Source organism: Kogia breviceps, chromosome 9 (genome assembly GCF_026419965.1).
Source record: "Kogia breviceps isolate mKogBre1 chromosome 9, mKogBre1 haplotype 1, whole genome shotgun sequence".
Lineage (NCBI taxonomy): Eukaryota > Metazoa > Chordata > Mammalia > Artiodactyla > Physeteridae > Kogia > Kogia breviceps.
In genome coordinates, this window is record NC_081318.1 from 37,266,979 (window position 1) to 37,279,249 (window position 12,271).

A 12,271-nucleotide genomic window follows, 5' to 3' on the forward strand; every position below is an offset into this window, starting at 1 on the left:
ATCTGGGCAGTACCAGGGAAAACTAGCCATGAACCATCATTCAAGGATTGTGGTCAGACTGAGTGTCTCTTTCCTTTCAAGTGACTTTTGCCCCAGATAGCCCTCTGAGGGTGTGACCCACGTTCCAACTCCCTTGTGAATTCACTGGGCCTGATAGATAGAAAATGACTTGACTGCTGAAATCATAACTTTCCTGTGTGTAGAATAATAATACCCCGTTCCATTGATGTGGGACTTTTAACTATTTGTGGTGCTTTCTCACTTGTCCTTTTAGATCCTTTCAGCCTCCTAGAACATGGCTAGGAGGGAGTTGTTCCTTTTTTTAAGGATGAGATGGTGAAGGCATGGCAAATGAAGTGACCAGTGGAGTGTAAATCAAATGTCACCAGTCAGGACAGCCCAGCTCTGCTGTTCATTTGAAGAACTATCTCAGTTTGTTTCTCTGTATACTCATTTCCCACATCTGCAGAACTTGCTTTGTGCATATGTGTGTCTAGGTAGTGGATCCAATAAGATCCTAATGGGTAGTCACCATCTTTAGATGTAAACACTAGTGTGTAGCCCATACTTCGCTGCTGCGTTCCCCAGACCAACCTCAGCACCACGCTGCCAGTGCTGTGTATACTGGCTGCTCTGTAGTTCAGCATTACTGGTGTCCTATGGCTTCTTTATCATTTTTATAGCCCATGTCAGGTTTTTATTACTTTTTATTTTTGGCTGGGTTGGGTCTTAGCTTCAGCACGCGGGACCTTTCGTTGCAGCGCATGGGCTCTTTGTTATGGTGCACGGGCTTCTCTCTAGTTGTGGTGTGCAGGTTTTCTCTCTAGTTGTGGCATGTGGGCTCCAGAGTGCGTGGGCTCTGTAGTTTGTAGCACGCGGGCTCTCTAGTTGTGATGCGAGGGCTTAGTTTCCCCACAGCATGTGGGATCTTAGTATCCCGACCAGGGATCAACCGGTGTCACCTGCATTGCAAGGTGGATTCCTTACCACTGGACCACCAGGGAAGTCCCAGGTTTTGTATTTTTTTTTTTGTAAAGTGTGGGAAGGGTCCTTTTAAGGGAAACTAACGGAAAGCTTTAGTTCCTTGCTCTCTAAACAGGGGTAGTAATACCTGCCTTGCTTATTCACAGTGTAATTATCATGATCAGGTGAGGTCATTCTTGTGAAGCCATGTAAATTATAAAGGACTTCACAAGCGTAAGGAATTATTATGGATGACCTTGAGTTCAAGATGGAAGTCCACACTAGTCAGAATAATTGGTCATGATACCATCCATATCTCCTTCTCTCAAGACCTTCTCCAAGCCCCATGGGGAGGTATGGGGGTCACACGGGTGTTTGTGAAGGAGCAGAGAGACTTCTAAAGCCCCTTGGGAAAGACCTGGCTCACACTTCTGGGAGCCAGTATCCAAGGCACGTGACCATAGGAACAGAGATTCACTGTTAGGAAGGAGTCATCAGCTGATTTCCAGGGATCAACTGGGTGTTGGTAAGGAGGGTGAGTGCCATGCTGCCTGGAACGAGGCAAAACAAATATAGTAGCTTGTACCTTTTGCTCAAAAAGGAGAAAAGAAGAGAAATGAAAGACAAGTGGGAGCACATGCTTTATTAAACCTTGAGTCCGTTGGAGTTAGTCCAGACGCTAGTGTTTCCTATGTACTGCTCCTGTATGAAGCTGAGGTGGAGAGTACAGTGCAATGTGAAGAAATTGCCCAGAACAGTACCCACGGGAAGTGCCCACTGATCATGCAGGGGGAAGGGAAGGAGGGAGGGAGGGAGGGAAGGAAGGTTTAGAATAACCTGATCCTACCCAGATGTGTTAGCAAGTGACGGTCACCCATGCAGCCACATCCTTGCGGTAGTCACTGATTTATGAATTCCTCTTTTGCCAGGCACTCTGCTGGGTTATCTTCGGGCTGGGAAGGCGTTTTGGACCTCAGGAAGCTTAAAAAATCACTCCTTCGTTAAATATGTGTTAGGTGCATGCATTAGGCATATGCAGTGTGCTGTGGGTACAGAGATGAATGGTGAATTCCAAGGACCTCAAACCTGCATGGAGAAGGCAGAGAAGGGATCACTAATTGTGGTCCTGGGAGAGACAGGCATGCCCAGAGGAAGGGACCCTTCTGTCTGGGCAGGCGAGTGTCCTGGAGAAGGTGGTATCTGAATAGAGTTGAGTGGAATTGTAGGAGTTAACTAGGTGGAAGAAATCGGAGAGGACTTTCCTGGATACAGAAACAGTATAAGTAAAAGCAAGTAAGCTAAAGGTGTGTGTGGAATGGCTGGGGAGCTGCACATAGGTGACTCTCACGTAAACTGTCATCATCTTAATACTGCTACATGTAGCTGACACATTATCTTATTCCAGTTTAGATCAGTATCTCTCAACTTGAGTCACTCACCCTCTACCCCTACTCCCAGGGGTATTTGGAAATGTGTTGTTTTTGACGAATAATTGGGAAGTTCTGGTGGCCTTCGTTGGACAGGACCAGGAATGCTATTTACATGCCTTCAGAAGGAAGAACCCTCCCATCTCAAATGCCTATGACGTGCTCTTTGCAAAGCTCTGATAGACATAATCTCATGAGGTAACAAGGCAGTGAGTATGCCTACTGTTTTTTAAGACACAAAAGCCAAAGTCCACAGCTTGTAGGTCATCAGTAGGGTCTGGAATGCTTTTTGCATTACTATTCTTATGTTTGAAATTGCTTTTGCTCTTTCTAGTTTCCATGTTTTATTGCTATTCTGCCTTATAAAATTCTAGATATTACCTTATGTAGCTGGTATCTTTGTTAAGAGCAAACACTTAATTTTCCTCCTGTTCCCAAGTGGAGAGCTCCATTAATGAAACAGTCTGTCCTTTCTCTGCCCCTTCTCTCCTTCCTTCCCTGCCTGGTTTGATTGGCAGTTGTCTGGCTAGTTTGAGGCTGCGGACCAGATTGGCCTGGCTCAGTCTTTCCTTGCCACTGGGAGCTGTTGTCTGCAGAGAGTCTGCCTTCTGATTTGTGAGGTTAGTGATGGTGCGGGAGACCTGCATGTTCATGACCTAAACTCAATATCGGGGAGTGTTAGCTGGGTCCTGTGTACAGTGGTGTGGTTTGTGTACTGCACAAAGGGGGAAAGTGGCGTTTGGAAGCCAGCCAGAGCTCCGCTGGGCCGAGCCAGCTGTGCTGGGACCCAAGCAGTTCCTTTTGTTCATTTGAACGAGGACATCGTGTAGTCCAGTGGCCACCCTGTTGTGCAACCCCAGAGGGCACCTTTGTGTTCTCATGTGTTCCGTGTCAACTCTTCTAGGTCTTGCATGCCCTGCCTTGGTATGAGCCAAAGGTCTACACACCCAATTTTGTCCTTCCATCTGGTGTTGAATGTCAAAAGCTGACATTTTGATCCCCATTGGTTTGACCTGCTTCCTCTATTTCTTCAGTGGATGAAAGGAGTGCTACTGTTTACTTTATATGACCTTTAGTTTCCTTAGTGAAATGAGGCATTGGTGCTCTGTGAGCTCGAAATGTTGTCTCTCTCACACACATGCAGTTTATACATGCTTGTGATTAAAAGTTTAACTGTATAGAAGAGTGTAAATTATGACTCTGAAGTCTCCCTTTACCTCTTTCCCCCACTCTCTTTTTAAGAAATTATCATTGTATTGCTTTGGGGTGGAGCCTTAGATCCTTTTCTGTTCTGTTGGTGTGTATATTTTTAGAAATGTGATCACATTTTTTATGTTCTGCAACTTTAAAAAGATATGTCTGGGGCTTCCCAGGTGGCGCAGTGGTTGAGAATCCGCCTGCCGATGCAGGGGACACGGGTTCGTGCCCCGGTCCGGGAAGATCCCACATGCCGCGGAGCGGCTGGGCCCGTGAGCCATGGCCGCTGAGCCTGCGCGTCCGGGAGCCTGTGCTCCGCAAAGGGAGAGGCCACAACAGTGAGAGGCCCGCGTATCGCAAAAAAAAAAAAAAATAAAAATAAATAAATAAAATAAAAAGATATGTCTGTCCATGTAAGTGCATTATAAATTGAGCTCTTTTAAAAACTTACTTTAAAATTTATTTATTTGAAAAATTATTTATAATGATAATAATAACCATAATATAAAACTTAAATTTGAGGATTACTGTGTGCCTGCACTGTTTTAAGACCTTTACATGTGTTAGAACAACATTACAAGATATGTACTGTTAGTACTATTTTTCAGCTCAAGAAACTGAGTTGCAAAGATCAGGTAATTTGTCTAAGATCATGCAGGACAGCACTATAAAATTGGTATTTGAAGCCAGGTGGCATGGATCCAGAATGCATACTCTTAAATATACTTGACAACATATGGCATAAAATTCAAAAGGTACAAAAAGTTAGTGATATAGGGACAATTGAGGTTCCCATCCATTTCAGCCATGTAATCCTGCTTCCTGTTACATTTTTTTTTTTTTTTTTGGTCCCTGGAAACCACCATTCTATTCTGTACTCTATGTGTTTGAATATTTTAGATCCCACATATAAATAAAACTATGCACTATTTTTCTTTCTGTGTCTGGCTTATTTCATTTACCATAATGTCTTCTACGTCCATCCATATTGTTACAAATGACAGGATTTCCTTTTTTTGTTGTTGTTTCACACACACACACACACACACACACACACACACACACACACACACACTGTATTTTATTTTTACAAGAGATAAATAAACTTTTCTTTGTCTTTAATTTTGCCAGTTTGATTACCATGTGTCTTGGCATGTGTCTCCTTGGGTTTATCCTGTATGGGACTCTCTGTGCTTCCTGGACTTGGGTGGCTATTTCCTTTCCCATGTTAGGGAAGTTTTCAACTATAATCTCTTCAAATATTTTCTCTGGTCCTTTCTCTCTCTCTTCTCCTCTGGGACCCCTATAATGCAAACGTTGTTGCGTTTAATGTTGTCCCAGAGGTCTCTCGGGCTGTCTTCATTTCTTTTCATTCTTTTTTCTTTATTCTGTTCCACAGCAGTGAATTCCACCATTCTGTCTTCCAGGTCACTTATCTGTTCTTCTGCCTCAGTTATCCTGCTATTGATTCCTTCTAGTGTAGTTTTCGTTTCATTTATTGTATTGTTCATCTCTGTTTGTTTGTTCTTTAATTCTTCTAGCTCTTTGTTAAACATTTCTTGCATCTTCTCGATCTTTGCTTCCATTCTTTATCCGAGGTCCTGGATCATCTTCACTATCATTATTCTGAATTCTTTTTCTGGAATGTTGCCTGTCTTCAGTTCATTTAGTTGTTTTTCTGGGCTTTAACTTGTTCCTTCATCTGGTACATAGCCTTCTGCCTTTTCATCTTGTCTGTCTTTCTGTGAATGTGGTTTTTGTTCCACAGGCTGCAGGATTGTAGTTCTTCTTGCTTCTGCTGTCTGCCCTCTGGTGGATGACGCTATCTGAGAGGCTTGATGGGAGGGACTGGTGGTGGGTAGAGCTGGCTGTTGCTCTGGTGGGCAGAGCTCAGTAAAACTTTAATCCACTTGACTGTTGATGGGTGGGGCTGGCTTCCCTCCCTGTTGGTTGTTTGGCCTGAGGCAACCCAACACTGGAGCCTACCTGGGCTCTTTGGTGTTTGTTGGGTCTAATAACATACTCTGGGAGGGCCCATGCCAAGGAGTACTTCCCAGAGCCTCCACTGCCAGTGTCTCCGTCCCCACGGTGAGCCACAGCACACCCCCCCTGCCTCTGCAGGAGACCCCCCAACACCAGCAGGTAGGTCTGGTTCGGTCTCCCCTGGGGTCACTGCTCCTTCCCCTGGGTCCTGATGCACACACTACTTTGTGTATGCCCTCCAAGAGTGGAGTCTCTGTTTCCCCCAGTCCTGTCGAAGTCATGCAATCAATTCCCACTAGGCTTCAAAGTCTGATTTTCTAGGAATTGCTCCTCCCGTTGCCAGACCCCCAGGTTGGGAAGCCCAACGTGGGGCTCAGAACCTTCACTCCCATGGGTGAACTTCTGTGGTATAAGTGTTTGCCAGTCTGTGAGTCACCCACCCACCAGTTATGGGATTTGATTTTACTGTGATTGCACCCCTCCTACCATCTCACTGTGGCTTCTCCTTTGTCTTTGGATGTGGGATATCTTTTTTGGTGAGTTCCAGTGTCTTCCTGTCAATGATTGTCCAGTAGCTAATTGTGATTCTGGCGTTCTCGCTAGAGGGAGTGAGAGCACGTCCTTCTACTCTGCCATCTTGGTTCCTCCTCAATGTAACTGCTAGTGTTGGAGTGTCTCCCGCAGAGGTGGGGGCTGGCTGTGTGTCACTGTGAGGACAGGGACACTGGCAGCAGAAGTCCTGGGAAGCACTCCTTGGTGTGAGCCCTCCCAGAGTCCACCTCCTTCTTTTTTTAAGGAGGAAAAAAAGAAGTATGTATATACTACATTTTCTTTAGCCATTCATCTCTCAATGTATATTTAGGTTGTTTCCACATCTTGATTATTGTGAATAATTATTCTTTTTAATAGTTGCATACTATTCCACACTAGGAAGTGTCATAATTTATTTAAACACCTCTTTTTTTTTTTTTTTTTTTTTTTTTTTTTGCGGTACGCGGGCCTCTCACTGCTGTGGCCTCTCCCGTCGCGGAGCACAGGCTCCGGACGCGCAGGCCCAGCGGCCATGGCTCACGGGCTTAGTTGCTCCGCGGCATGTGGGATCCTCCCGGACCAGGGCACGAACCCGCGTCTCCTGCATCGGCAGGCGGATTCTCAACCACTGCGCCACCAGGGAAGCCCTAAACACCTCTTTTTTATGGTTTCCAATATCATGTTCTTCTAAACAATATTGCCTCAAAAACGTCTGCATTTATATTAATATGCAACTATATGCAATCATGTAATTACACATGTGTGAATATCTCTGTAGAAAATATTCTTGGAAGTACAATTGCTTGGTCAAAAGGGATGCACATTTAAACTTTTTATAGGTCTTGACAAATTATAGTCCCCCAAGTCTCTACCATTTTTATTCTGACTGATGTACTTGTTTCCTCTTCCTGTGCCAACATTGGATATTATCGCTAGTATTTTATTAGTCTATAAAAGTGATGTCAGTACCCCAAATGAGCAAAATCGGTAACATTTGACATTGGTGATCTTTTAGCTTATCCAGTCATGCTAGGATTCACTTGCTCAAGAAGAGTTATGTGTAAGTTATGCAGAAACACTCTGCGTTACTAAGAATTATCTTCCATTCTTTTTCCTTTAAAGTGCAGCTATCATGTGTCATTTTCACCTACTTTAGGAAAACTGCCTTTGCTGCATCACAACCAGGGAATGCTTCCTAAACTAGGGCCAGGCAGTTATTATTGATTAGGGAGGGAGTCTATACTTATACAACCAGCCCACTTAGCCAACCCCTCCCTTGAAGGCAGAGAAGCAGTGTGTAACCAACAAAGTCCCGGGTGGCACTGAGGGCCCCCCAGCTACTCAAAAGAAGGATGCCGTCATTGGGACAGTGCCTCACACAAACTGACAGGAAGCTCATGCTGTCATCGTGGAACTGAGAAAGCTTCGTAAGTGACTCTCCAGCTTGTGCTTTTATCACCAGCGCCTTTCTTCTCTGAGCGTTTTCTAAGGAAATGCCAGTGCCTTTAACTACATGCCCACAGATTCATTTTGGAACTCTTGGGCTCCAGAGGATCAACTCACAGTAACTTTCAAGCCTGGAAAAGCAGAATTTCCATCTGATCTGCCTGCCAGATCCCAGATTGTGTTCTGTGGGGTACAAGGTTGTTTGCTGAAGGAAGAGGGGAATTTTGTGTATCAGGGTGTGCTGTGCCTCTGAGGTCTTCGGTCCTTTGAGTGCTTGTTAGGTGATTTGGGAGGGGAGAGGTTTTGCAGCCACCAGGGAGTTCTGGGTTGGGGTGAGCTGGGTCCTTCCTTGCTGTGTTCTGCTGCTGCCCAACCTTGGGCTCAGTGGATGCCATTTCTCTTGTCTGGTCAGTTTTCTGCCTAATGAACTCCAGGTATGTGGTACTGACAACTGCTCAGGTTGAATTTTTTTTTTTTAATTTTAAATTTATTTATTTAGTTTTGGCTGCATTGGGTCTTCGTTGCTGTGCGTGGGCTTTCCCTAGTTGTGGCGAGCGGGGGCTACTCTTCTCTGCAGTGTGCAAGCTTCTCATTGCAGTGACTTCTCTTGTTGCGGAGCATGGGATCTAGGTGCATGGGCTTCAGTAGTTGTGGCTCACGGGCCCAGAGCGCAGGCTCAATAATTGTGGTGCACGGGCTTATTTGCTCCGTGACATGTGGGATCTTCCCAGACCAGGGCTTGAACCCACGTCCCCTACATTGGCAGGCGGATTCTTAGCCACTATGCCACCAGGGAAGCCCGTTCAGGTTGACTTTGAAGTTCTCAAGTTTTAGTTTTTACTTCGGAATTTTGTTTGCTAGTCACGTTCTATTAAATTTAGACTTTTGGACTTGCTACAGAACAAGGAACTGATGCTGTGCCCCTTCCCTCCACCTTTAAAACTGAACTGACAACTTGTCAGTTTCCTAACGACATGCCAGAAGTACATATAATAGGAAGAGTCTAAATTGAAAAGTGTTTATGCTTATGCTAAAGTGATACGAGTGTAAGTTTAATATTCATCACACATTTCAGGTACCTGTTTCACTGGCACATTGCTGATTTTGAGGCTTTTCAATAAAGCTATCCTAATCTCCTAAATCTTGACAGAACTGCCAGTTTTATTTCCATATTTCTAATTAAGCTAGATTTTTGTAAGTTGTGGAAGAAAGGGTTTTGAGGTGCCCTTATGTGTCAGTTAAAAATCATGTAGTGATTCTAGAAAAACTTCCTTTTGAAGCAGTTGTTTTCTTGAAGGGTTTCTTTGAGTGCCAGGCATCTTTAATTCAGGTTTTTGTATGTGTGTGTCTAGGTTTAAAAGAAAACTCTTTTGTGTTGGGTGTTTTGCTGAATATCTCTAATGAATAATGATACATTAACACTGTATTACTCAATATCTATAAGGGAGGTTTTCTAGAGAGTTCACATAGAAACTTTTCTCCTATGGTCACCTCTGTGCCTTTCTATTCCTAAATAAGTGTTCTAACTTTTGGGGTACTTATAACTTTTGAGGACTTGGCTATAGGCAAACACAATTTTTAAAAAAATTTATTCTTTTTACCATCATAGGTTCATTTTATGTCTGAAGTTGCTGCATCTTTCAGGTAACCTTTATAATGAATATTGTCCTGATTTCTTGTGGATCGGTCAGTGTATTGAGATCTTACAAAAGCCTCTAGTTAAGCAGCCTGCTGCTCTTTGCACATATATTCCGTGTGTGAGCTCTTCTGTGGTTCTGAACTGAGAATGAAAGGGACGATTGAAGGGAAGTGTGATGCGTGATGGATAGAAAATTTATTTTTATTTCTTGGAACACTTTTTTTCAAAGCATGCAAGTGAATCATTTCCACATGACCAGCTGCTTGCAGCAACAAAATAATGTCCTTGTCATTGTAGTTCAGGCAGCTCCTTTGTAAGTCTGGGACTCATTGTATGATGTGTGTATCTGGTACTTGCAGATTGATAGGAGGAGATGGTATATTCTCAGTTGAGCTCTTTTGCCAGTGTTTCTCTGCAGTTTCCTTCTGGTAGGTGTTTCCGTTCCTGGCTAAATTGTAGAGGCTGGAAGCAGAGAAGTTGAAAAGTTTTACTAAGTCTGTCTTTTGAATAGGTATGGCTGGGAGACAGAGGTACTATAGCTGCTGATTTTCTCTCTCACATCTCCCTCACTCCCTTGCTAATGTCTTGTCTTCTCCCCTCCTTGACTCTCTTCTGGGAAAGCTCTTTATTCATGTACGTTATAGAATGACTTAGGACCATTCACAATTAAATAAGCAGAAAGGCATACCATAAGCTTCGCTTTGTAAGTACATAGGTGAGTGATATGGCCAGGCTCCTCCTTACATCTTGAAGCAGAAACACTGCAACTTTTAGTGCATCCATGACTATAATACTGTGTTGCATTTCATCTATAAATGTGATGAAGGAAGATGAGACCAGAAGCAGTCTTCAGAAAGGTCTTAGGGAATGAGAGAATGCTTCTGGCATCAGTAAGCATTTTGGGATTCTCCTTAAAACAATTTGTTTATTGGATTGACCATGATTCCACAGCTGTTTAACTATCACTGTGAAAGTCCCAGGGGATGAGTGTCTTAGGATATGTGTGTGCATGCCTGAATGTACAAGCATGCACACACACACACACACACACACACACGCAGCTCATGCTAAGCACATGATGGCTGGTGGCAGCCAAGAGGCTGCCCATGGTGTCCCCATAGCATGAAGAAGAACAGAATTTCTGTAAAGCAGGTATCCTTTCTTTTAAGTAAACCTAATGTCATGTTGATAAAGATCTGGATTTCCCCAAAAGGGTGACTCTTTTTTTTTTAACCTTGTGAAAGGGCTTATTTCAAATTTCTGTGAAAAAAAAATCAATATTCCCCTATTGTATTTGACATATCATTTATGAATTAATTTTAAGAAAAATTAGTTTGCAAATATGTAAGAATATTTTGTTTAACAACAATAGCTGCTGCTAAATGAGTAATTCTATTGGTCAGTCAATGGGTTAAGTGCTTTTAAATGGATTATTACCTTGTCTACTTCTCACAGTAACCTTGTGAAGTAAGTGCTATTAGTATCATCTCTATATTTCAGGAGAGCTGTCTAAGGTTTGGAAAGGTTGCTTGACCAAGGCAAAGTCACAGGTAAAGTAAGGGATGATACCAACCTTTGCCCCCGGGGTTGTCTGATTCCTGAGCATAAACTCGTAGCAAATCCCTTAGCCTGTCCTGATTGTGGCCTGGTGTGTTTACCTGCAAGACAGGCGCCGCTTCTTAGGGACAACACATACTCCCACTGTCTCTGCCTAACTCCTTGGTCTGACTGTGATTATGTGCCCAGGACCTTAATTGTCTGACCGTAAAGACTGGAATTGGAAGTTGGTTGGCAGGAGAATTCTCTTCCCTCCTACCCTCACCCCACCTCACTGTCTCTATAATCTAGGGCAACCTAGTTCCCAAAAGGATGACCGTACCCAAGGTCTGGATGCAAAATGGTATAGCAGGCTGCGTACACCTAGATGATCAACATCTGTGCAGCAATTTTGTTAAACAAACAACCAACAACAATCACTAAACTTGCTTTTGTGTTAAGTGCTGTCTCAGCACTGAGTACAGTGCTCTCAGAGCAAATGCACTTGGTTAAAGAAGTATGTACTCAGGAGACAGTTCCAACATTGTTACTCAGCAGGACTTGGTGGGTAAAAGACTTCGGGGGGTAAAAAGTGCCGTAATTAAAATACAGTAGGAGGTAACGCCAGCATTTTGAGCCAACAGCATTCTTGGTCGTGCACTTGAGTTCTTGGTTGGAAAGCTTACATCTCCCTTGACCTGAATGCACACTTGCAATGGAGAATATATCATACAGTAAATACTGAATATTCATTTTAAAAGATTCATTTGAGTGGAAATGCTGTTTCTTCCATAGGCTGACAGGGTCTTTGTGCCCCGGCCTTATGTCAGGCCTGAACCTCTGAGGTGGGAGAGCTGAGTTCAGGACATTGGACCACCAGAGACCTCTGGGCCCCATGTGATATCAGTCTGCAAGAGCTCTCCCAGACATCACCGTCTCAACTCTACGACCAGCTCCATCCAACAGCCAGCAAGCTCCAGTGCTGGATGCCCCATGCCAAACAACTAGCAAGACGGGAACACAACCCCACCCATTAGCAGAGAGGCTGCCTAAAATCATATTAAATTCACCCCAAAATACATCATTGGATGCAGCCCTGCCCACCAGAAAGACAAGATACAGCCCTACCCACCACAACACAGGCACCAGTGCTCTCGACCAGGAAGCCTACACAAGCCACTGAACCAACTTTACCAACTGGGGGCAGACAACAAAAACAACAGAAACTACAAACCTATAGCCTGCGAAAAGGAGACACCAAGCACAGTAAGCTAAGCAAAATGAGAGGACAGAGAAATATGCAACAGATGAAGGAGCAAGGTAAAAACCCACCAGACCAAACAAATGAAGAGGAAATAGTCAGTCTACCTGAAAAAGAATTCAGAGTAATGACAGTAAAGATGATCCAAAATCTTGGAAATAGAACAGAGAAGATACAAGAAATGTTTAACAAGGACCTAGAAGAACTCAAGAGCAAACAAACAATGATGAACAACACAATAAATGAAATTAAAAATTCTCTAGAAGGAATCAATAGCAGAATAACTGA

General features: G+C 43.7%; 1 protein-coding gene across 4 annotated transcripts in view; it reads left to right on the forward strand.

Annotated features, from left to right (window-relative positions):
* The window catches only part of DOCK4 (dedicator of cytokinesis 4), a 484,849-nt gene that overhangs the window by 19,961 nt on the left and 452,617 nt on the right, over positions 1-12,271 (forward strand). The gene's annotated exons all lie outside the window — the stretch shown is intronic.